We start from the raw sequence: 27,117 nt of genomic DNA, 5'->3' as shown, positions 1-27,117 counted from the left end.
ACACTCGGTGCCGAGGCGGAGCGGGATGCTCGGACGCCGGGCGGAGTGCTGCCTCCATGAGCAGGGCTTTTAACAGGATCTCTCGGTCCTTCTGAGTCTGCGGTTTAAAAGCCCTGCATATCTTACAGTTGTCTTTCCTGTGCCCTTCCCCCAGGTGTTTAAGGCACCAATTGTGGGGAGTGGGGCGGAGGCTTGAGTTAGGCGACCAGGGCATGGCCTGGCCGCTCCAAGTCCCTCAGGGACTCCTTATCTAACTAAACTTAACAACTACTTAAAACTAACTAACTCGAATAACAAAGAGTTCAAACAAAGGGGAATGGCACTTGCAGAGAGCAAGGCTAGTTCCATGCAACCGTCACGGGCGGAAAGAAGGAACTGAGGGGCCATTGGGTCGGCAGTGCCTCATACACCGCGGCATGTGCACGGGACTCCAGGGGGCACCAGAGCCAGCCCTATGGTGTCTGCTCAGGGGGAAAATGTTCCGGGAACCGTGCACGCTGGAAGCACTCACCTATAGTGGAATGGACATGAGCAATCACTCGAAGGAGAAAAAAAAATGTCCTTAATCTTTACCATTCAGAGTTCTCAGTTAAAGAATTCATATGTGATGTTTATAGAAAGCAAGAAGGAGTAGATTACTACTAGCATGAGTGAGGTTTAACTATTAAAGACTGCCAAGTAAAAAACTTGCTTTAAAATTCATAACCTCTAAATGTTCCTTTTATCTTCTGATCAGGAGTTCAGGACACACCTATCCAAAACCAAAACCACAAGGCAGATCTAGATAATAACTTCATTTGGTTTGCACTTTTCACCGCCAATCACCTCAATGTGCTTTACAAAGAAATCACAACGTGATATTAAAAGATCTGGGAAGAAACAATGGCAAACAAGTATTAGGGTGATTAGGATTTGCAGTTTTTCTCTGCATCAAAAGGGGCATGACAGAATAACTTCAAAAAATCTGGCCCTCAAAGAGAAGGTGTTGAACAACTACACTAGGCCCAAATGTTGACTTTGAAGCTGATTGCTCTCACTGAAGAACAAAAGCCACTGGCAATTGATAACTCACAGAAAAGGATCACATTTTTTCCATTCTCCAACAACTGCTAAAAATATATATATTCCTTTCATTGCTTGTGTTTGGTAAGTCAATGTGCAAAAAGAAACTCTGGTTAGTTGTTTTTCTTGTGGAACAATTTTATTTGGGGATTCTATCTGGGAGAGGGCTATCCCTTATTTTGGTGGTGTTACTTGTCAGCTCCGTGTTCTTGGGGACCCAGGGCGCACTACCCAGCCTGTCTGAGTCATGAAGGACTTCCCCCTCTCTCCCACCCTCTGCTTGAACCAAAAGTGATCAGAAGAAAGACTTACAAAACGCAATGAAAAGGCAGTGGGAGACACACCTACACCCCCCTGGACAAGGGTGGCAGGATTAAGGCAACTCCCCTAGCCTCATTTCATCGAAGATGGAAAAAGGAGGCATCTCCATTAGCATACAGAATGGAGAACAGAGATTCCAAGGCACGGACCGTACTGAACTCTAGGACCAGAGAAGCAGGGAAGCACTGCATGATGAGGTATCTCTGCTCCCAATGTTAATAAACCCACACCTGCACACACCCAGCTCAGCAGTTATCAGACCAATTCCACTAATGAACTCTCTATTGGCATCCAAATACTGAATCTGCCTAACTGCACTGTGAGCGCCCTTGAAGGAACACCGCCCATAGGCAGGAATGATCAGTTCCTATTGTCCAGCATAAACAAAACAACTCTGGTATGCTCCCTGAGTCATTGTTTACACATAAACAAATTTAGTCTTCCTTGAACCATTGTTGTTTCTCTACAAAAACCCCTACCCAAGCTCAAAACTCTGTTCTCATGCTTGGATCCAAAAGCTGCATCAGTTCCACAGGGACTTCACCTTTTCCTGACTGATCGTGTTGGGGGCTCTGCCTGTCTCCAGCACTCCGGATCCTCAGCTACAACAACCACCTGGGAACCTCGACTGGGTCAAGCTGTGCTGAGTGGTGAGACCCCAACTCTCTCTCTCTGATTAAGCCCACGTTTTCCCCTGAGATCTAATTTGATCTCTCTCTCTTTCACTCCAGGTACAGCTTTTTAAACCTGACTTTTGTAATCAACTCGGCCTAGATTTCCCCAATACTCCAAATGAAATCGTGTAATACTGTCACTGGTTTGTTTCTCTCTCCTTGTATGGTTATTACTACTAGTATCATAAGTTTTATATACCTGGCAATAAAATAACTTTTATAATCAGGCTGGTTGCCAGACTCTCTCTGAACTTCATTTACTCTTGCGTGTTCTCGGCTTCCCCATTTTGCTCTGCAGCAACGATCCTCTTACCTAAGCCAAAGATCCCTGTAATGTCCAAAAATCCTGTGGGGTTTGCTCATCAAGTGGGTTACTACCCGAACAATTGTAACATGAAAGTGGGGATAAGGATGTGCTGAACCTGTAGCATATAAGAGTGGCAGCTTGAAAGTGCTGCTTGACCCAGCCTGCTGAGTCCAGAGGTATAAGAGGACGTTAGCCTGAATGTGCTGTTTAACCCAGCCTGCTCAGACGTACTCTACTTCGGTGCAATGCCTGTGGCATATAAGGGTGGCAGCTTGAAAGGGCTGCCCAACCCAGCCTGCTGAGTCCAGGGACATAAAAGAGGTCAGCTTGGGAGTGCTAATCGACCCGGTCCGCTCAGATGCGCTCTGTTAATCTGTGTGTGTGTATTCATCTGATTCTGGAGCTGGACAAACCCAGCCCTGAGGGGACTTGCAGAAGGGAGAAGCAGAGCTCCATGACACAAGCAGTACATTGATAGAATTACAGGATTTCCAACCCCCCAGGAACATAACCCTAATAAACTGGCAACCCGAAGTGATGGGCAAATCTGGTAACAGTGGTTGATGCAACTCCACTGTTGAAGCTGAGTCCATTTTGTACCTAAAGCAGGAATTCAATCTCTTTCGCTTACAGAAAAATCCAGCATTCCTCCCCACACTTACAACACTTACTCTGAATTTTGAGAATTTATAAATACAGCCATTAATTACCTTGAATTAAAAGTAATGTAAAAAAGGATTTTTAAAGACCTTTAGCAACTTTGTCAGTCTTTTCTTTGTCCCAAATGATCTTTACAATGGTATAATGCAGACGCTTCAATTTATCCATATAGATAAAATTAATTGAACTCAGAGGCATAGTCCATATTTGCAGAATCAGATTGTAATTAAGCCAAGTGAGAAATGATTGTGTATAATTACAATTATATAAATCACAGATATTAGGTCAGTAGCCCAGATAACTCTTAAATGGGGTGGCTGTGACATCAGAGGTAATAACCAATCACCACCCTTCTTTTACAGCTAATTGCATGCAACAAGTCTATTGGTCATAATGACTAGGTGGAATGAGGGAGACAGGACACACACATCTAGAGTTCTCACTGGTAGGTTAAAGAGCAATGACAGTTGGGCCAAGTATGCTAGCTTGGACATCTTTGGTTGAAAGACTTCATGTGACATTGATGTCATGGCTTCACTGTGCACCAGACTACAAAGGAACTAAGGCACAAGCATAGCCCTTAAAGTGCAAAGACATTAGGGCCTTGGAAAACAAGCACCCCTGCCACCTTCTGCATTTAATGTAGGTCTCACTAACACAGTCCTCTAAAAAAGTCAGTTGCAAATTAAAGGTTCACCAGTAGCTGTTTTGCTCTGCTATGGTGATGCAAAGCAGATACAAACCCAGATTAATTTGGTGAACATACTATGGTTGTTTTGTACTGACCTGGTGTAACTCTGAATCTGCCCATAAAGCTTAAATAAAAAAGATTTATGGTTGACACTAGATAACTTCAAATCATTAAAAATATTGCATGATAACATTATCTTTGAGTTTCTTGTTTTGTGCTGATGTATACACATTTTTTTAATAATTTAAAAAGAAAAGGAAATTCCAAGACAAAAAGCTATGTTAAGACAGAGTTACTGTTGAGAGAGTATGTATCAGTAATTCAGGGGTAAAAAAACATTACATGGAGTCTGTAAAATACCCCAAATCAACCATTAGACATTGAGGAAATTCAAAATTAAGATTACTCTTAAAAGAAATCCAAACATGTTAACGTGTTAAGATACAGAAATGCAAATGAAGACATCAAAACAACCTTTTCTCCCCCCTTGTCTAACATCATTAAGGGAAAAATTAAAAATAAGAATGTGTTTTTATAAGTCAGTTTCATCTAACCTGAAAACTCAAAGACTAAAATGCCTTAATCATAACTTTATGGTTATTGCATGGTATCATAGCAAGATATTATGAACGAAACTGAAGTGCCACGCCAAAAATAAAATTATGATTAGCATTTTTAGGCTGCAAAAAATGCTTTTTATTTGTGGCACAGGTACCTGACACAAGCTTCAATTACTAAATTCAGATTTCTGTTTCTCACATGACCGTTGACATGTCACTATACAACATTTTTATGCAGTCAAACTAAATCACCACTAAAAATTATTCTGAGGATTTGTATCTGACTAACAAACACACACTTGCCCAGTGTTGTGAATGTGTCTCTCCTATGCTTTACTGGAGCTGGTGCATTTGCAGTCTTTCCAAGATACTTTCGGAAACCAGTTACTCAGTATGACAATAAATATACCAAAACTTCAAATCAAGTAATTTATGCACCATACATTTTCCCTAAACTAGTGGTATTGTGTCAAACAGCTTAAGTAGCGTACTGTGTGATGAAAAGCACTTTCACAAGTACAAAAAAATCAAGATAGATAAAACTTTTCTGATATCAAAATGCAATAGCTATTAAAAACAGCCCTATTAAAAAAGTTTAGTCACTTAAATAGTCACATGAATGGTTAAACAAGAAACAATTCAAACTCAGATCCATGGTAGGATTAATAAACAAGAAACTATCTGAACTAACCCAGACCTATGAAAGATTAATAAATCTGAATTGTGGGGAGTGATCACACCAAATGAGTCTTGTTTAACTGGGTCATTGAAATTGCTCACCCTTTTTGTACTGCATGTTTTTTTCAAAGATAAAAATATATTGCCAAACTCTCCATCATCCCCACAGTTACTAAAGGATTTTTACCTGATAATTAATTTCTTAAAGTGAAAAAAGTTTTGCGATTATTTCAGAGATTGAAAAATATAAAAAATTTAACATCTACACAAGGCTAAAAAAGTTATTGAAATTCTGAGGCTAACATCAGCATCTGGCAGAGCCCATTCAGTTCCATTAACTCAATGAAAACATCTGTTATTTCAAAAGGAAAGGAAATTTTACAACAAAAAGTCAATAATTTTTATCTAATATTGAAGAACTAATACTCTGGTAAACTTCTAGACATACAACTACATTTTTGGACATTTTCATGAACAACACAGCACTATTTCACTTCTTCAGGAACCATACACACAAATATTTTTGATAAATCAGTATATTTTATACTAAGTACTCTAATTGTCAGAACTGTAGTGATTAATCTGGCAGAAAAAAAAGGAACCACAACAGACAATGAACACAATATCTTTGAAATATAAGGCATTCCGTTACTGTAAATGCACTTAACTCGACTGATTTTGGACCTCCTCCATCTGCCTGCTTGCCAACCAGTCCGCTTCCCTCCTCTGATTGACATATTCTGCTCCCCAACCATGTTTCAGAGAGGGAGCAAAGATAAGCAGAGGCACAAGGTGAGAGAGAAGAGAAAAGGGATGAACTGGACTGAGGAGAAAAAAGAAAGGGAGGAGGATAGGGAAGTAAAAGAAATGAAAAAATGTCTCAGTCCTATCCCACAAAGTATCCTACACTTTGGAGGATTTGTTCCATGCTGCAGTTTTGGAAGACAGACCTACTTTGTCAAATACTGAATGAAGAATGGAAAAGTGAGGACCTCTACTTCAATTCTGTGTTATTTCATTACTTGTCAAATGCATCTATAAAATATTATTCTTCCTCTTTCTAATATTCTATCCTCTATCTAATAGGCATTCCTGAGGTATAAATCGTGCGGTGACTAGCTCCTGAAGAAGCATTGCCAGATTCCGGTATGCATTTATCTCCTCACTTCCCTAAATTCTGATTTTTCCCCTTTCAAGCCCAGTTTACCTTTTCTGCAATTTTGTTGGTGTGCACGGTAACAGTTTGGGGGACTTGTCTATGTGTAACTTATGAACACTTTATATAGTGAACTTTCTGTATCAAACTCTATTTTGTCTTCTGAGCACCATTTTGATTATGAGACTGTTCTTTACCTTCTCTTAGGGAACGTCTACATGTACAGTGCTGCTGCAGTGTTTCTGGTGAAGACACTCTATGCTGACCGATGGGTGAGAGAATAAAACCACCTCCGCGAATGGCAGAAGTTGTGTCAGCGGGAGAAGCTCTCCCACACTGTCCATACCGGTGCTTATGTCACTGTAACTTATGTCATTTGGGGGTGGTTTATTCACACCCCTGAGCGACACATATTCTGCCAACATAAGCTGTAGCGTAGATATAGCCTTAGGCTATGTAGCTTTCATATTGAACTGAAACACAAGCAGGGTCGGAAGAAATCCTTGCACTTAACAGAGAACTAAAAATAGAGGGTCATTAAACCTTGATGGTCATCCATTCAAGTGGAAGTACTATTGAACAAAGAGCTGGCTACCACCCAGGGCAAACCTATTTTTCAAGTCTGGACTGGATGTGGATGGTGATGAAACCACAGATCACTTAACACAGGTTTTGAGGCTGACCAGGGGGTCCACCTGACAAAACGGGAAGTCTATAAAAGGCAAATAGTCTCACTGCCCGTGTTAGAGAGGGAGAAGACACCAGAACCAGAATGCAGGCTGTTCAGGACAAGAAGTAGGAAAGGAAGGATCCTGGACTCCATAGAGGACAGTGACCAAATCCTAAAGAATGTTCTCAGGAGTGGTGAGGAAACTGAGGCAAGAGATGTCATACAGGTGTTTCTTATTTTGCATGGATCTGTACATCTAAAACAGTGATTATTTTAGAAAACCTACAAAGTCTGTGTCTATTTGCTTCCATTATTGCTATCCATTATTACAGGAGGTAAACTGTAAACCAGAGTGCCTACAAGGAGAAAGCTCTACAAAAGGGTGAGCTTAAGCTACTGTGGTGATTTTCACAGTCAGCAGTGATCCTGGTAGCCTAGGGCAGCAGGACCACAGAGTCTCATTTCCAGGAGAGGGATACCAGACAAAGACTCTGTGCCCAGGAAGTGTGCCAGAGGCAGGAGCCAGAGACAATGCTGGGGCCTATCCAGACACAAGGAACCTTCAAAGAACACAGGTCCAGAATGAGAGTCCAAACATAGCAGTCTGGTGAGTGTCCAGTAGGGTGAGCTTGACCAGAGCTGTGACACATGGGCTGAGAGAATATCTAACTCAACAAGAAGGATGAAAAGTACTCCTTTTGAAGGTGGGCAGTATGCACTTTTATCAGTTCAGAGAGATTGGCTACAACCCTTTCCCAAGGATTTCTCCAGTTTTGTACCTGCCAATTTTTTAGAAGTCAGAAATAGTTTGCAGAGGTTGTCAGCCTTCCGTGGTACTATATTAATATTTTGTTCTCAAAAGCCATCAATGGCTCTCTCTCAAGTAAGTTACAATAGAAGGGCTTGATCATACAGAGCAGTGAACTTCAATAAAGCTGGACACTCAACACCTCTCAGGATTGGTGCATAAATCAGAAAGACAGGATAGGTCAGACACAAACACAATGGATGACCAGGTGATGGTCAAACCCCAAAGCAGCGTACACTGGGAAAGCTACTTTAGCCAATAGTGGCAGAAAAATGTTAACTCCCATTCATCCATTCAAGCAATACAAGGAAGGAAGGGACAGAAGACAGAAAGAAAATCTTTTCTTGGCTAGATGCCAAATTGCTAGTGGAGAAATCAACCCTGGATTTTATTTAAAAGGGGGAAGCATTTGTGCAAAACTTGTCATACTTAATATATGTCTACAGTCCTCTATTGCGCAAGCCAAGCTGAAGGTCCTCAGCTCACACAGACAGCATGAAGCAATGCACTTTTCTGCAAAACATACAAAATTACATTAGCATGGTTTAAACACAAGATCTAGACTTAACTCCTTCACTCAAGGAGAAGCAGCATAGCATTGCACTGTGCACTAGAAAGCACCATTTTACTAGACATTTCAAAGAACACAGTATTAAATATTAATGTTTGCATGCAGCCTAGGGTGAAATTTGCAGGAAATGTTAAGCATTATGCAAATGTTATAAGATTATTAATAAAACAGAATCAATCAGCATTGTGCACTATGTACATTGCTGGTATCTTGAAATTCTACCTGTCCGGAAGGAAGGAAAGCTTTTGTTTTATTCTTAAACAGGAACCCTTTAACATTTAATGGCTTTTGCCCCACAGCAATGGAAATGTCCTGCAGGACAGGTAGAATTTTATCCTGCAAAAGATTATATATATATATCATTAATAAAAATCCTTAAGAGCTAGTATATAGAAATGTACATCAGAATAAACCACGGTTAAATACTAGTTAATCTCTTCATTCTTGACTAATTAGAGAAAAATACAGTGACAAATCAGTTATCTTGAATAGGAAAGGTGTACATTGAATGTAAGGCAGCTGTTAGCATGTAGGGTTAGCTTCTTCAGGACCCGTTTGATTATTGCCTACTTTATGGTAATTGATAGATTTTGATGACATTGGATACTAGAGGGTACAGATGTTCTTAACTGGTTTTCATCAACCTGGAGGGACAGACATGTGTTTCACATATAGTGATCTAGACCTATTTAAGGAGTTCCATGAGGGGATGAAGGCAATTATCCAATATGAAAACAAAACATCATCTGAGTTTAGCATTGATACTGGCATGAAACGAGACTGTGTCTTTGCACCTACCTGCTTTGGCATCTTTTTTTCTATTCTTCTTAAGTACACTTTTGGAAACAATCAATCTGGAATACTAATTGAAAATCAAGTTCGAACGGTGGTTTGTTTAACAGCAGGAGATTTCAAATCAAAAGGCATGTCACCCAACAAACTATTCGGGACCTCCTCTTCACGAATGACACTGCACTTATCTCTAATTCACCTGATGAATTGCAGATCATAATGAATAAGTTCTCTGACGCATATATAAAGTTCGGCATGGTAATCAGTACTAAGAAAACAGTTGTCATGTCACAGGGCACCAACATCCCACCTAAAATGTATGTCAATAATGAAGTTCTGGACAATGTGGATCACTTCTGCTATTCTGGCTCTACTTTAACAGCTCACTTAGCCTTGATAAAGAACTTGATGCGAGAATTGACAAAGCCTCTGTCACCATTAGCAAACTTACCTCACGTGTCTGGAACAACAAGCTGCTAACCCTGAATACAAAGGTGTCTGCTTATCAGGCTTGTGTTTTCAGTACCCTTCTTTACAGCTGTGAAAGCTGGGTCATGTACTCCAAGCAGGACTGGACACTAAACAGTTTCCACCTTCGCTGTCTCAGAAAAATCCTTGGAGTCAACTAGGATGTACAGATCACTAACAAGATCCTTGAGAGAACCGGCCTACAGGCTATGCTGGACACTCACAGGCTTTGCTGGCTGGGACATGTGGAGCGCATGCCTCAAGATGGTCTGCCAAAGGTTGTGCTTTATGGTCAACTCAAGAACTACCCATGGTGCAGAGGAAGTCTAAAGCTCCTACATAACAACAAGGTCAAGCAGGGTCTCAAGAAATTCAGCTTTCCCACAGACAACTGGGATAGCCCTGCCCACAACCGCTCAGTCTGGAGAAGCTGTGTTAAGGCTGGTGCAGTCATTGTGAAGAGTCATCAGAGAGCCCGGGCTGAGGCCCATAGACAAGCCAAGAAGCAGAGTATGCTCCAATCTCCATCTGGTGCGTGGACCTGTAGCCACTGTGGGACGATCTGCCACTCATGCAGTGGGATCTTCTCCCACACTACTGCCAAGCACCATTGACTGACTGACTTTGTCCTGTTTCCTTTCATCTGTCAAGATGTTGGATGGCCGGACATGATCTGGCCCTACCTCATAGCCTAGAGATCTTCCCGTTTGTATGATCAGACTGAATTCCTTCAAAGAAGATAGGATGCTCATCATTCTGTGGTATGGTTTCTCTGATTTAAAGAGAGAGTTGTTGGTTCAAGGTGACTTGTTCTAGTTGTCAAACAGAAGCAGACTAACTTTTTTTCAAATCTGAGTTCATCCTAATTGTAGAATACAATTGTCTGAAACATTTAAATCTGTGTTTCTTCTGAAAAACCAGGGTCATATTGGACAAACATACATACAGTTCTAAACCAGATAACCTCAGAAAATGTTTTCTAATATCGATGCATACCAAAAAGTTGAAGGTCACATAACTCTTGTGCAGGATCCTCAGTTAAAGCATGTTTGTGGTCACCAAAAGATTAGACTCCAAAAGAAAACAGTTGTGGCCACAGCGTTTGGTGACACACTGCATGCATGTCGCAGCTAAAAAATCAGATGCGTTACAATCTTCACTTTACTGATATGCATACCATAAAAACCCTTCACCCACTAGATAAACAACTCTACTGCTGCAGTCTCAAATGTTCAAACACAAAGTATACTTTTTGCTGGTCAATAAGTGGGAAGTTTCATCTGTTACCAAATTAATATTTATACTATAAACATTTCTCAGTTTGTTTGGACTGTATAGCAGTGGCTATTCTAGTTCAAAAATGTATATGCAATTTGCGTTAGCTGCTGCACATGAGCTCATTATTTAAGGGCATTTTAAAAAATGCCCTTCCAGTTCTCTAAAGTGGCTGCCAAGTTGTTCAATCAAATTTTGCTGCTTTTGCTTTGGAAACGTATACTAGAATGTGCACATGGGCACTACACAGAGCTTGGAGCTCTGACACAGCTGTCCAAGAATCTCTGAAAACCCTTCTATTACAAGAACATTAATATTGGTGGACAGTATCTAGAGTTGAAAGAAAGATACATTTTAATCTGATTTCAATTTTTCTTAATGGGACAATACCCCAGGTGTCCAATGCTGAGACATGCTTACTAGCTTGAAATCAGAAACTGATTATCTGAAATTAGACTATTCCAAGGCCTCAGGAAAATAGATAAATTTTCTCTTTAAATATCAAAGCATATTGGGCCAGATGACAAAAGGGAAGTTTTGGAAGTAAAATCTTCCCAGAGTATCTCAAATCCATATAAGGTTCATGAGTGCTAAAGTCAAAGTTGAACTCTTCACATTAATATGTAAGAACAAAGAGTTAAACTGAAATATAAACTAAAAAGCTATGCTTTCTACATTTCTACCAGAAATGTTCTACATGCTCTAGAAAGAAAAAAAAAATCCTTAGAGACAGTGACGCCAGTCTGAGCTAAAGAGCTCACAGTTTTAATTAAAATAGGCACCATAACTCCACAGTTAAGAATACTCTTCTCTGGTCCTAATTCTCAGAAGGAAATAAAAGGAGTAAAGAAGTTCAAACCCGTACATTTCTCTATGTGAAGCCACACTGCTAATAAATTACTGTAAATATGCCCACTGTGCAAACAGTATACATACAAGGCCAAATTTATCCCTGGTTTAGCTCTATTGAAATCATTAGAACTGCATCAAGGATGAACTTGCACCACTTCTTGTCAATACTCTGACTATTTCCAAGAATATACATTTATGCGCTCAAGGCTAATACAGTAAATATGTTTTTAATATCTTTATAGATACATATGCTTATTTTTCATTATAATGATGCACAAAACATATCTCAATTACTTAACAATAGTACAATGGAAGTATTCATTGAAACAGCACTCACGAGGTTCCATGACAATCTGCAAGCCTATATAGCACAATAGTGTAAGGAAAGATATGACGACATAAAATATGACCAGGCGTGATAATCATCCTACAAGTCAGAGAGAATCACGGTAGATATAGCAACACCATAGTTCACACTTTTATTCTAAGCCCCACTTTTCTTTTCCTCTCATTTTTGATTAGAGTGACTTTTTTGTTGGCAAATAGGGATACTAAAAATAGCGCATGAGAAGGACTTTTTCTGGTCATTTGGAAAGTACAAAATTAAAAATGTTTATACACTACTCATTCAGCAATCATACTGAGTTTTAAAATTTGTTCCCAGTGTCCCATGATTTTGCAGTCCAGATGTTCTCAGGTGCAAAGCTATATAGGGATTTGCAGGTATACCACCCATAGCATCTTCTCTCAGCATCACCAAGAGAACAGCCTGAAGCAGAGAGGAAGTAAAGTGGACATTGGAGCACTCATAGGGACACACATCTTGAAGAATTGCAGCTACTGCATGTGGTAAGTAACCTCTTCTTCCTCTTTGAGTAGCATCCCTATGGATGCACGACTTCAGTTGACTTCTAAGAAGCATCCCCAGGAGGAGGAGGGAGCTCCAGAACAGACCGCAGAACTGAAGGTAGTACTGCAGAACCAAGTGACGCATCAGATCTGATAGCATGCATAAGGGCATAATGTTTCATAAATGTATGTATTGAAACCCATGTAGCTGCCTTACATATCTCACATATTGGTACATTTGTCAGTAATGCCATAAACATTGCCTGAGATCTTCTAACATCCAGGGTATGGAAATAGGATTCCTGCTGAGAACTATGATACTTTGGAAAAACACTGGTGGATGGATTGATTGAGGTGGAAATCTGATTGAACTTTTGGTAAGAATTTAGGATGTGGACTCAAGGAGTCCTTATCCTTGAAGAACACTGTGTGTGAGAGTGGCGGGGGGGGGGGGGGGGGGACGGGACGGGACGGGACGGGACGGGACGGGACGACAACACAGGATGGGCGCGCGGAGATGTGCCACTAAGGTCCAATGTGATGGCAACTAAGGCAGTCTTCATAGATAAATGGAGAAAGGAGTAATTTGCCATTGGTTTGAATAGAGGTCTCATAAGGTGATTGAGAACCAGGCTGAGGTCCGAGGTAAGGGTGATCTGTCTAATGTGGGAATAGATTGCCCAACCACTTAATGAATCTAGATAACACTCAGTGAGCAAATATTGAGAATCATGCTCTGCTGGGGGAATGAAAGGTTGATCTAGCAGACAAATGTACCTTAATTGAACTAATGGATAATCCTGATTTCTTCAGATCCAGCAGGTAATCCAGGATAAGCGGAAGTGTAACCGAATCAGGCCGGAAGGTGCAACAACCACATCAATGAGATAATTTCTTCCATTTCTGTACGTAAGTAGTGCAGGTTGAGGTCTTTCTAATGTTTAGTAGTACTTCTTGTACTTCGACAGAACAGGAAGCCTCTAACCCAAAGAACTATCGAGAAATCACACCCTGAGGTGTAGAACCACTAGACTGTGATGAAGCACATGACCCATATCCTGAGTTTGGAGGTGAGGAATGGCTGGAAGTTTGAACAGCAGTTGAACAGACAGGTGAAGCAAGTATAGGGAGCTATGATGGGGTGAACTACCACTTTGGCGTCTCCTGCTGGTGGTGCCTCACTGCCATCACTTCTTCTCCAGGACCCGTGTCACTCTCAGGACCGCGGCATCCTCTTCAGTAACAATGCCCTCCAGCCATGCCACACCCTCTTCCACCACCCCTTTTTCCAAGGAATCTGTAGTCAGCTGTGTAGCTACTTGCCTCGGTGTCTACTGCAGCTAATTGTCCAACCGCTTCCCCAGTGGCAAGAGGGATAGGGGGAGACAGAATCCTACCCATTACTCCACTTGCTGCGTCCCCTCCAATTCCTCCATACCTTTCCCTGGGCCACTTCCCTGCGGTCCAAGCACACTTTTCATCCTTGTCTCAGGGCCTCAGTCTGCAAGTCTCCGCCACCAGGCAGGAGCTGTTTTTAGCTCCCCCAGTCCCTGCCTGCAACACTGCTCTGTCCAGGCTGCTAGCTGCTCTCAGCCTGAAAGGCAGCCACTCCTCCCTCCTTGAGCTCCAGGGAGTCACTGCCTCTGCTCTGCCTTGCAACTCTTCTTAAATGGGCCTGGCTGGCCCTGATTGGCTGCTCCTCATAGCCTCCTTCATATAGGCTGCTTTTCATGCAGCCTTCCCATGGCTCTATTAACCCCTTAGAGACGCGTGGGGCCGACTCCTCATCACAGGAACCAAGGTTGTCTCGGTCAGGTTGGCACTATTAGGATAACTCTGGCTCTGTCCTGTCTGATCTTGTTCATGACCTGGGAAATTAAGGGTGTAGGGAGAACTGCACAAAATAGACCGTTCCTCCAAAGTAAAAGGAAGGCATCTCCCAAGAAGTTGTGACTCAGACCCCCCTCTAGAGCATAAAAGAGGGCACTTCTTGGTTTTGGAGGTGGCAAAAAGGCTGACCTGTGGCAGTTCCCATCTTGAGAATATGCTGCGGAGAATCTGAGCATCCAACTCCCATCTGTAGTCCTGTGAAATGCATCTGCTGCGGGCATCAGCTGTGGTGTTCTGAACACCTAGGAGGCAGACCACTGAAATATGGATCTGACAGGTTATGCATTAGTTCCATAGCTTCAGTGCATAAGGAAAGGGACCTTGCTCCCCTCTGCTTGTTGATGCAGGGCATGTCGTCAGTCATGACCCTGGTTGCTTTGCCCTTGATGAGGGATAGAAAATGATGGCAAATGTTCCTGACAGCCCTGCGCTCCAACAGATTGATGTGTAGACTGGTTTCCTGGACTGTCCATCTGCCCTGAACTGTGAGGGCATCAAGATGAGCTCCCCATCCTAACATGCGTCAGTTGTTAAAGTCACTGATGGGATTGAGCGACAGAAAGGGACGCCAGCAGAGATGTTGATTTGCTCTTTCCACCAGCTTAGGGAGTCTTTTACTTGCTGGGGAACCATCACCTCTCTGTCCAGGGTGTCCTTGACTGGAGAGCAGGGTTGATCTAAGCCAACTTTGGAAACATTGAGGATGCAAACTTCCATGATCAGTCACAAAGGTGCAAGCTGCCATGTGTCCCAAGAACCGAAGAAAGTTCCTTATTGTGGTCCAAGGGCTTCCCTGACTTGCCCCTACCAGACCTGACAAAGTTAGCAAGCTATCTAAAGAAAAGTAGACTTTGGCTGCCAATGAGTTAAATACACCTTTCTCCTGGCTGCTCTTCCCAGGCCCGAAGCTCTGTTCTGCCACTCATTTGCATGCCCTGCCACCTCTCTTCCTCTTTGTGACCCAGGATGCCCTCCAGGCAGGTCACTGTGCATTTTCCCATTTCAGGGGATCAAAATCCCACTGCACAAAGGGAGTCTTCTGCTCCATTGCCCGGTCTGTACCACTTCCCCAGTATCTGGTAGGGAAACCTGGACCTGTCCACTATTCCAGGTTCCAGCCCAGGGACGCTACCAGCAGCAGCCAAGGTCTACATAGTCCCAAACCTTACTACAGTGTCCCTGGGCGGCTCCTACTTTGCCTCTATCAAGCTCCTTCTCTACCTCTCTCTGGTTATGCCCTTTCCTCAGAGCCAGGATCCCAGGGCTTCTATTCTCTCCCTGGTTTCCTACTTTCCCTCTTTACAGCTACAGAGTGACTGCAGGCCTCCACACTACAGCCCCTTTCTGCTGCCAACTTCCTGGCTTTATCATAGCCTCATCTGTCCCTTCTCAGCAAGGCTCTATTTCTAGTCAGGGGTTGCTTTTCCTACCTTATTCCCCTCAGATATGGCCCATCCAGTTCACTGGCCTCCTTCACAGCCTCATTAACCTTTTCAAAGCTGGTATGGGGTGAACACCCCTCTATAAACTGCATCCTTTGTACGAGTGTCAAAATGGATTTCTTTTCATTCAGCTGCAGGCCCTACTCCTGGAACAGGGCAAGGGCAAAGTGGGCGGATGATAACACTGATTCATAGGAATGACCCTGGAGCAGCCAGACATCGAGATACGGAAAGGCTAGGGTCACTTCTGCTGAAGGTAAGGCACCAATACTGCTAAAACTTTTGAGAACACCATTGGAGCTGATGATGGACCGAAAGAAAGCACCCGGTACTGAAAATGATCCCGGCCTATGGTGCAGCATAGATATTTCCTGTGCGATGGGTGTATTGATATACAAAAATAGGCTTCTTGTAAGTCAAGGGTTGAAAACCGATCCCCTTCCTACAGTAAGGGAATTATAGTGCCAGAGTTACCATCCTGAACTTTTGAGGCTTCATGTACTTGTTTAAGAGTCTTAGATCTAAGACTGGCCTCCATTCTCTGTCCTTCTTTGGCACCAGCAAATACTTTGAGTAGAAACCCTTTCCCCTGTGAAGGGAAGGGACCAGTTCAATTGCTCCTAGCCAGAGGAAAGTCTCCACCTCTTGTCACGACACAAGCTCGAGTCTCTGAAGAGTGATGGAAGGAGCGGGAGTGATGTAAATAGATGGTATAGCCCTATGTTATCACCTCCACGGCTCCATGGTGAGCCATTTCAAAGCCTGTTGTAAACAGAAAAGGCAGTCCCCAAAAGACTTTGCCATTGGGCGCAGCTCTAACTCCAGAGATATGGGAGGATTCAAACTCTTCACCAACCCAACAAAAACTGCTGCTTAGATGAGACCAGGGTGGTCGAAAAGGGTGGCTGAGTGGCTCTTTTTCTCTGGAATCTGTCTCTCTCTGGACAGTTCAGACGATCTATGGAATCCAGAACATTGAGCAAAATGTGACCTCTGGGCAGTCTGTAACCTACTAAACCCCTTCTTATTTGTAGATGTATATACACCCAGGGATCGTAAGGTAACCCTCAAGTCCTTCAGCATGTGCAGGGACTTCTTTGTGGTTTCTGAGAAGAGTTTATGACTATCAAAGGAGAGATGCTCCAGAGTGTTCTGTTTTCTCTCAGAAATCCTGAGCACTGGAGCCATGACATGCTGCAGATAACAACTGCCATGAAGAAGGATCTGGCAGCAGCGTCCTCAGCATCTAAGGGTACTTGAAGAACAGTTCTGGCCAATAATTGGCCCTCAGAGACAATACAGTGGAATTGCTCCCTCTGTTCTTGTGGCAATTGCTCAATAAAGGTTGTAAGTCTGTTATAATTGATGAAATTGAATTAACCATGATTGCCTGATAATTTGCAATCCAAAACTGCAGGGTTGCTGATGAATAGGACTTTCATTCTAAAAGATCCAGCCTTTTCTGGTCTTTATCCTAAGGAGCAAACCTAGAAAAAGTGCTAGCTACCCCACTCATTTACCTTATCCACCACCACCAAGTTAATTAGGGGATGGGAAAACAAAAAGTCCAAATATTTAGGAGGAACATAGCACTTTTTATCCACTCTTTTCACGTGGGCAGAATAGTGGCAGATGTTTGCCACACCATCTTAGACAGATCTAGAAGTGCCTCACTGATGTCACTCCGGAAGGTAATGTCACTCCGGAGTGTGTTGCTGACTGCAAGATATCTAGCAATCTGTGTTGCGGATCCTTGACTTCTTTGAGAGAAATCTGAGGTGTGTCAGCTATCTTCTTAATAAGGTCCTGAAATTGTCTGAAGTTGTCAGCCATGAAAATGTTGGAGGCATAACCACCTCATCCAGCAATGAAGATGAGATGGAATTATCAGGGGTAGCTTCCTCATCTGCCCTCACCTCCTGTTCCTCAAATATCTCCTGTGGGGGTACTGGTTGTGGAATGTGAGGCGGCATAACCCTGGTATCCATATGAGATGGTATCAGAGGTCCAGCAAACTGCTATCGATAGGCTGCCCATAGGTCCAGATATGACTATTATGGTCCATGAGGAAATGGAGGTGGCATACAGGGTTGGTTCCACAACCCTTGGTGATGAGTACAGTCTCCCTGTGACTAGCCGAAAAGGGATTCCTGAAGGGGTATGTGGGAGAACTCCTGACTGAAAAAGAGGAGACCAAGTGGGAGTCTCCCTCATCCTCCTCCATGTCACCTTACTGGGGGGGGGGGGCGCCCCGCACCTGTTGAAAATGGTGGAAAGTCCTGTAGTGCCAGAGGACAGCAACCCAGAAACCTTTTTATTGGCAGAAACCTACAGACACCCAATGAAGCATTTCCAAAGAGAATTCCCATCCCCTTGCCATGAAAAACGGTAATAAGAATGAAGCATGTTTCTCTAAAGGGGACTCCAACATTTGTTTAACAGAGTGGTTGGTACCCACAGATGTCTTGTGTCCACTGTCACATAGGAAAGAATCTTTCAGGCAAACACAGCTTAGTACCACAGTAATTAAACTTAGTTTGGGACTTGAAGATAAAATTTTTGAAAACTATGGGTCAGATTTACAAAGATCTTTAGGCACCTAAAGAAACAGACAGATGCTTAGTGGGGTTTTCAAAAGCATCACTTTATGCCTAACACCCACCTATTCAGGCACCTAACCTGTTTAGGTGCTTTTGAAAATCCCACTAGGCATCTATCTATATCTTTGTGCACCCAAGTCCTTTGTAAAGCTGGCCTTATGATTCTCTATCCTGTTGTTTGAAACAATTATGTTTGGATAATTAATACCAAGTTTGGTCATGTATTGTAATAGCACTGCCTTTCATAAAAGGACGACTGTCAGTTTATATTAGTTCAAATAAAGGGTAGCCAAAACATTTCTGCTGTGTGGGCAGAACACCACCACTACACACAGGCTCTGGGCAACAACTGTCTGATGGCTTCTTTCCAGCCCACACAGTGTACTCCTTTAGGCCACTGACTGAGCTTGTCTGCCTGTTGTAGCTGTAACCCCACTCCGTATTTTGAAGTCAAACTTTCCATCATTTCTTTTTTGTCCTAGGCCCTGTCTCCTCCTCTACTGCTATATGAAGTTGTGCCAACTACTGAAAGAAATAACAGCATACAAGAGGGAGTACACTCAGCTGCTGCACTTTGGTCTAGATACTGAGTAGATGACTGAACATGTGAAAATTTCAGCTGCCATGCTGACTACTATGATGGGCTACATTACAAGTGCTGGAGACTTAGCCAATGTGTCAGCCCAGTTTGATACAAGAAAATCTTTGTTTTCTCTTAAATTGGTTACAAAGCTCAAAATATTTATCAGTAATATGTATCTGATTTACATACACCACTGTGTATGGCATATTATTTACAGAACCAGTAATACAACACTGACATACACTACAGTATTCTCTAGACATGGCCTCATTGACATCTTTATTCATGCCTAAATCACTTCCTGTCCGGATTTCTGAAACTCCCTCTTGTATGGGCTTAAATCCACACCAAATTTCAGGAAATGCAGAATACTGTGCATACATTCTGCAGTCATGCCAGGAAGTGAATTTATCTCATCTCCGTCCTCTATTGCCTTTACTGGCTTCCTATAGCCACCTCCCATTCTAAATTGACCTTCAAAACTTTCCATGGACGCCTCCACACTCTCTCTCTCTCTCTCTGATCCATTCATTACCTAATCTCTTGCCTGTTCATCCTTCTCCTCTAATCTTGGCTTCCTCTCTGTCCTCACCTTGCAATTTTCCATAGTTGGGAGTGATGAGTGTCACTCTTTCATTTGTCTTGACCCATAATTCTGGAATTCTCTCCCCTTTCTCTGAGCAACTGAGTCACTGCCTCTGTCTTGCCTTAAAAAAACCTTTCTTTCTCTCCTTAGCTTATGATTGTGTAACACTTTGCACAGCATTTTGTGATAATGGCTATGAAAGAAGCCATATAAGAAATCCAGTGTAAAAGTGAATGAAGTTGCTCAATCACATTCATTTAACGATAGTTTAGTGATGACATGCAAAATACTGTACATCTGTTTTTGCTGTTCTGGAGGGAGTATGAAAGCTGTGAAAGGCACTCAGGCTATTGTTTTTTGGAGGAGAAGAAACAGGAGGGATTTTCCAAAACGCATAACACACAAATTATGAATTCTAAGCAATATGCTGCCAAAAGATGCAGGCCATGGGCCAACACGAAGGCTGGTCTCTGAATTTCTCACATGTATTCCTGGGAAAAAGGCAGAGTTGAATATATTTTTGCATCATAAAAAATGTTTTAAACTTATGGAGTTAATTATTTTTATGGAACCACCACGGTTACCCTATAAAAGTTAGCAAACAAAGGGACTGTAAATACAGAATTAGCTGAATGACAGGTGAACTAATTAATTAATGCCCACTTGTACAGAAATATATTAACATTTTAAAGCACTTAAATGTGGTACACAAATGACAAAACAGTTAATTAGTATTTAAGGCTAATCTGCTATCCTTAACTAATAGAGTGATTGTAAAGTGGTTTTGACAGATGTATTTCAATCTTCATTCAAAAATCAATGTTAATGATTATAAACACTGTACTCTGTGGTGTTTCAAGACAATTTTAAAGGGAAAATAGTATTGTAATATAAAGAGCAACAGAATCATTCTATCTGGTTACAAAGAAGAGGGCCTGATTCTGCCCCCTCTGAAGTTAACAGACCATCTGCATTGATCAGTGAAAGCAGTTGAATCCCTGATCACAGAATGTTAAAATTATTACAAATAACCAAACTATTTACATTCAAATAGGAAGCTGTCCTCTCGTCAGTCTGATATTGTAAAGAAGAGTATTGAATGTCTGAAATAGAAGGTGACTTTCAAAGTTATAAGGTAATTGTATTTATTTTCTCAAGTTTTTTAATGAAAGTTTTTTTGATGGAAAAACAGAACTTAGTTTTAAAAATCATTAATTCAACTGGGAACTGAATAATCTATTCTCCCACTTCAGATTTCAGAAACTCCTATTGACTTGAATTGGGGATATCCATACCCTATGGAAAGAGAATAGGAATCCTTAAGTCCTAAGGTAAAATCCTGACCCCACTGCATTTAATGGGAGTTTTGCCACTGTCTTCAGTGGGGCCAGAATCTCACCCCTAATTTACGACATCAGGATGTCCCTCCTGTAGAGGAGTAAATTTAAACAGCAGATCCCCCAGAGAGACACGATTTAGAGTTATGGAGATAACAAAACAGTGGTCAGTATTTTGATAATTCATTTTTATTATTATTGTTATTTTTGTACTAAATATTTAACTGTCTACTGATCACTGCAGTTTTTCTTTGAAATAAAGTTCATGCAAAAGTTTTAAATACTTATTTATCCACTGGACCAGACTGCTCCAAATGCCTGAGGTAAATTATATTTGAATAATTTATTCTTTTAAATGTACTGTGACTATTCTGTTTTTTTATATAAGCAAATATATGCATAGTCAAAAAGATTTGAACAATGAATGGGAAAAGCTTTTTTCCCAGGAAATACCAATAAGGTAATTAGATTATATAATGGGTTACCTTATGCCAAATTTCATTTCAATATCAGTCAGATGAACTACCCAGCTGAGCTCCTCACTTCAACAGTCCCTTACCTGACTGTTCAGTTGGGAATTAACATGACATTTTTCACAAGGAGATAAAAATAGTGCTCTCCCCAATATTCCCAATCAGAATAAAATCTGTTGGAATGTCCGAGACTGTGTATAAACTGCTATCAGTACAGTCACTCCCACCTTACCCCTTACTCAATCACTGAGGGCCCCATCCTGCAAGCTCTACATGGCTGAAACTCTAACGGACTTTAATAGGAGTTCCCCAGGCAGAGAGAACCATTGTAAGATCAGGCTCTTGACATCTTCATATTGTAAAGCTGCATTTTGAGTTACCCATAGTATGGATTGAGCTATACAGAACTAAATTCTATTATATTGGTTTTGAGAAATATGCATAAGAGCTTTTTCCAAACTATTATGTGTTTACAGGCAGGTGTGCATTGCATAAGTAAGGTTGAATTGAGCTTTTTACTTAAAGGAGCAATTCAACCATGTCATTATGCATGAAAATGCAACGCATACCCTTCCAAGTTATGGTACATACTCCTTGAGAATGAATTTTCTGAGAATTTACAAGTGAACTGATCTGCGTTAAAAGTAATTTTAAAATGGGTCCTTAAAAAAATAGCATTCTGTGTTAAACATTTTTGTCTCAAATGATCTCAATAATAGAACAACAGACTTTTTAACTTCCCATCAATTAAAACTCACTAAAATCTCAATGCATTTGGTTATATTTAAATATACATACATATTTAGGATTAATGGTCATTTTTGCCATTATTTCTTCATAACTGAAAGTTTCCTCTTCAGCAGGGATCTGCCAAACAATGCTCTTCTGCGGAGAATTCCATGAAAAACTGCTTTATTTCAAAACAGCTGACATATTCTTTTATTTTCAATGGGAATGAGGCTAAAAGTTCCTTTAGCAAAGATGCCCCAATGGACGCTGACACCCATTGTTTCAATTCAGAGTGAAGAAAAGCTGCCCTTAGGAAAGAGAGTGGGTCCCCTATACTGTCCTTAACTGAGGAGTAACTACCAGGGCCTCCATGACATGTACACAAACCACATCACATATGTGAAACTGATATATATCTCCACTAGGACATCTATTTAAATACATAACTCTTCTTCACCTAAGGGTCTGGCTACACTTAGAGCTGGGGTGTGATTCCCAACACAAAGAGACATACACTCACACTTGCTCGAAGAGATCGCACCTGTCCAAAATGCCAGACGTACTGAAGCAGCTAGCCCCTCCTGCCGCTCACACTGCTATGGCTACACCTCTATTTTTAGCTCACTAGCTCAATCTTTGAGCTTGGAATCATACCCCCAGCACAAAGTATAGACATATCTTAGAGGTAGTAGCAACTAAAAAAAAAGTCAGCCTACCATAAATGTTTCCTTCTTTCTCCTAAATGGAGAATTCCATCCTCCTCTGCCCCCAAAAAATGTACACTGGCCCAAGACAGGCAATATTAGGTCCTGGATTTGTAACTGATTTAAAAGACCAATATCTCACAAACCTGCAGTACTAAAATTGGGAGCCAGGATTAACTTCTAGCCTTGAAAGTTCCAAGATATCATACTTCAAAGTTGTGATATTTTACTAGATATAAAAGTAATTTAGAGGTTTTAAAGACTTACAGAAAGGTCTGCACAGATGTAAAACAACCAAATTACTTGGCTTTATAGGCAAAAGGATGCAAAAAGTAGCCCAAATAAAATTTTTACCAACTCCCTGAAACACTTCTAAAATTGTTTTTTTCTGAAACATGTGACATAGTTACAGAATATACAATGGCGTAGTATAAAACTTCTATCATCATTCACAATGACCTGAACAATTCACTCATTCCTTCACAATTTATCATTAATATGGCCATCCCAAACACATGTTCTTAAAACCTTTTTACAATACTTCACATATTCCCTACAGATGATGCCATCTGGCTCAAAAATGGTCAAACAAAATTTACACACACACACACACACACACACACACACACACACACACACACACACACACACACACACACACACACACACACACACACACACACACACACACACACACACACACACACACACACACACACACACACACCCTAAAATAAAAATGTATATGCCAAGTTTTAGATGAGGTGAACTTTTATAGGTAAGCTGCACATTCATGAAAATAGGACCTTTAAACAAAAGGCTTAAACAATCATTACTTATATAAGTCCATCCATCATATGAGGGAACCGCACACAGCTCATAAGCTCCAGCACTAATTGAAATTTCAATGATCCATACATGGACTGTGAGAAAATGGCAGCTAACTGTCCCCATTTTTATATAAATCTTAACATTGAACAATATTTGGTAAAGAGGACACTGAATGTTTTTGTTGATATATAAGACATTACCAAGAAACAGAACACTCAGGATTATATTATCAAAGTATGTTTGTATTTCTTTAACGATCTCTTAGAAGTATCAAAATTGAAAATACATTAAAAATGTTAGAGAGAGAGAACCATAAAGAGAGAAGATAAGGAATAAGGCTAAGATTTAGTCATGTGCATTTTTAGTAAAAATCATGGACAGGTCACAGGCAATAAACAAAAAGTCACAGCCCGTGACCTGTTCATGACTTTTACTATAAATACCAGTGACTAAATGTTACCTGCTCCTGGAGCACCGCTGCTCTGGGGGGTCACAGGATGCCAATGTTCTGGAGGGCCTCGGGGTGCCAACGGTTGGCCCCTACTCCACTGGCAGGGGCTGATTGCCCCCGGTCGCCCGCTGCTCCGAGGCCCATGGGGCCACCCAAGGACCACTGATCGAGCTGGCCCTGGGGCCGCCATACTGGCCGCTGCAGAAGTCATGGAAGGTCATGGAATCCCTGACTTCCATGACCTCCGTCACAGACTCTCAGCCTTAATAAAGGAACAACAATAAACAAAGGAAAACCAGCAGCACAGGAGCCAGCAAACAAAGCTGAAAACGGGAGCTTGAGTGGACCTTATGGGGAGTGGTTGAGTTGTGGTTTGTTTTTTTTTGTTTTGTTTTTTGTTCCCCTTCAGTTTGCAGGAGCTGATACTGGAAGGTGTACTGAGGTCAGCTGACCCTAATTATGGGGTGGGGCTTCCCTAATTAGGGACCCTATAAAGGCAGCCACTCAATCAGGCAGCAACACAGCTGCAGCAGCAAAGGAGCCAGCAAACCGAGCTGAAAACAGGGGAGTTTGAGTGCGAGTGTGTGGTGTGCTGGTGTTGTTGGGATGCTCACTGGGGGTTGTTTTGGAGAGTTTTTTTGTTTTTGTGTCTCTCACTGACAGGAACTAGGGGGAAAGGCTATGACAAATACAGAGGCGGTAATGGTAGTCACTCAAGCCATTGAAGAGACCATGAAGATGACTGGATGTGGAATCTGCGGGAGGCACATGATCCTGGAGGGGGTACCTCAAAAGCGCTTCATTTATATGAAGTGCCACCTCATAGAGCTGATGGAAAAGAAGATCTGAGGGCTAGAGATGCAGGTAGAAACTCTAAGTTTAGAAGGGGATTCAAGCAGATGATGGAGAAAAGGAATGAGGAGGCTGAAGGGAAAAACCCAGACCTGCAGATGGAAGCAGGACCAATAAACTAAGAGGGGAGACTACTGGGTGAGGAAAGTGGCCAGTGGAAGCATCTGACTGCGAGAACCCAACAGAGGAAAAGACAGGCTAGTGAAGGAGAAATAGAGCTCAGAAATAGGTTTGTGGAGTTGGAAAATGAAGAAGGGCAACAGCAGATGGTAGCTGAAGGTGGGAGGGCAAGGAAGAAGAGAAGAGCAGCAAGTCCTATACAAAGAATGGGTGAACCAATGGAGATACTGCCAAATAAGAGTCCAGGAGGATACAGGAATGGTTGCAGAGGATTGCAAAGGAAAATAGTAGATGAGATGACTTGCAGCCAGAAAGAATCGCACCATTACTAGGAAAAGACAGATCTACTTGATTGGGGACTCCCTGCTGAGAAGAACAGACAGGCTGTAACCAGAGCTGATTTGGAGAACAGAAGGGTGTGCTGTCTGCTGGGTGCTAAGATACAGGATGTGGACCTGAGGCTGAAGAGGATCCTAACGGGAGCGGGAAAGAATCCACTGATTGTCTTTCATGTGGGTACAAATGATATAGCTAGATTCTTGCTGGAACGTATCGAAGGAGACTATGCCAGGCTGGGGAAGACTCTTAAGGAAATCGAGGCCCAGATGATCTTCAATGAATTCTGCCTGTTCCTAGAGGAGGACAGCAAAGGCATGACAAGATTCTGATGATCAACAGATGGCTCAAGGCAGTGGTGCTATAAGGAGGGCTTTGGGGTGTATGGTCACTGTGAGGCATTCAGAGAAAGAACTGTTTTCTTGGGATGGACTTCACCTGAGTAGGGAGGGAAATGCACTTCTAGGATGGAGGCTGGCACAATTGATTGAGCGCTTTAAACTAGGGAATTGGGGGAGATGGTTGGGAGATTCCCCAGTAATCTCCATGCGTGATTTTAGCATTGAGAGGGAGGAAAATGAAGTAAGAAAGGACACAGCAGTGGGGAGCAGAATGAACATTAAGAGGAAGGGAAGTGTAGATACCAGTTTAATAGGTGATATTGGCAGTAGAATGACTGTGCGAAATCAGATAAGGAATGTGATAGTTGATGGATTCCTTCACCAAATAGTTACTGAATCAACAAGAGGGGATGCCATTGTAGATTTGGTATTGGCGAGTAGTGAGGACCTTATAGAAGAACTGGTTGTAGGGGACAACCTTGGTTCGAGCGACCATGAGCTAATTCAGTTCAAACTAAATGGAAGGATAAACAAAAATAGATCTGTGACTCGGGCCTTTGACTTCAAAAGGCTAACTTTAAAAAATGAAGGGAATTAGTTGGGGAAGTGGACTGGACTGAAGAACTCATGGATCTAAAGGTTGAGGAGGCTTGGAATGACTTCAAGTCAAAGTTGCAGGAACTATCTGAAACCTGCATCCCAAGGAAGGGGAAAAAATTCATAGGCAAGGGATGTAGACCAAGCTGGATGAGCAAGCATCTCAGACAGATGATTAAGAGAAAGCAGAAAGCCTACAAGGAGTGGAAGATGGGAGGGATCAGCAAGGAAAGCTACCTCTTGGAGGTCAGAACATGTAGAGATAAACTGAGAAAGGCCAAAAGCCAAGTAGAGTTGGACCTTGCAAAGAGAATTAAAACCAATAGTAAAAGGTTCTATAGACATATAAACAGGAAGAAACCCAAGAAAGAAGAAGTGGGACCACTAAACACTGAGGATGGAGTGGAGATTAAGGATAATCTAGGCATGGCCAAATATCTAAACAAATACTTTACCTCCATTTTTAATGAGGCTAATGATGAACTTGGGGATAGTGGTAGGGTGGCTAATGGGAATGAAGATATGGAGGTAGAAATTACCACATCCAAGGTAGAAGCCAAACTCAAACAGATTAATGGGACTAAAATGGGGGGGCCACATAATCTCCAGCCAAGAATATTAAAGGAACTAGCACATGAAATTACAAGCCCATTAGCAAGGATTTTAATGAATCTGTAAACTCAGGGGCTGTACCGTATGACTGGAGAATTGCTAACATAGTTCCTGTTTTTAAGAAAGGGGAAAAAAGTGATCCGGATAACCATAGGCCTGTTAGTTTCACCTCAGTAGTATGCAAGGTCTTGGAAAACATTTTTGAAAGAGAAAGTAGTTAAGGACATCAAGGTTAATGG

At 41.8% G+C, this 27,117-nt stretch overlaps 1 protein-coding gene across 2 annotated transcripts in view; it reads right to left on the bottom strand.

Moving 5' to 3' along the window:
* The window catches only part of PDE10A (phosphodiesterase 10A), a 279,406-nt gene that overhangs the window by 184,328 nt on the left and 67,961 nt on the right, over positions 1-27,117 (bottom strand). The window contains exon 2 of one of the 2 annotated variants that reach the window (XM_067560785.1): positions 8,017-8,100. The exons of the other annotated variant lie outside the window; for it this stretch is intronic. The gene's annotated coding sequence lies outside the window, so the exon portion shown is untranslated. The remainder of the gene's footprint in view (positions 1-8,016; positions 8,101-27,117) is intronic. 2 annotated transcript variants of the gene reach the window in all.

The sequence above is a fragment of the Emydura macquarii genome, unplaced genomic scaffold (genome assembly GCF_026122565.2).
Source record: "Emydura macquarii macquarii isolate MOO-44397 ecotype Brisbane River unplaced genomic scaffold, CSIRO-AGI_Emac_v2 contig_2308, whole genome shotgun sequence".
Classification (NCBI taxonomy): domain Eukaryota; kingdom Metazoa; phylum Chordata; order Testudines; family Chelidae; genus Emydura; species Emydura macquarii.
The sequence above is the reverse complement of the archived record's forward strand: the minus strand, read 5'-3'. Positions and strand labels throughout refer to the sequence as shown.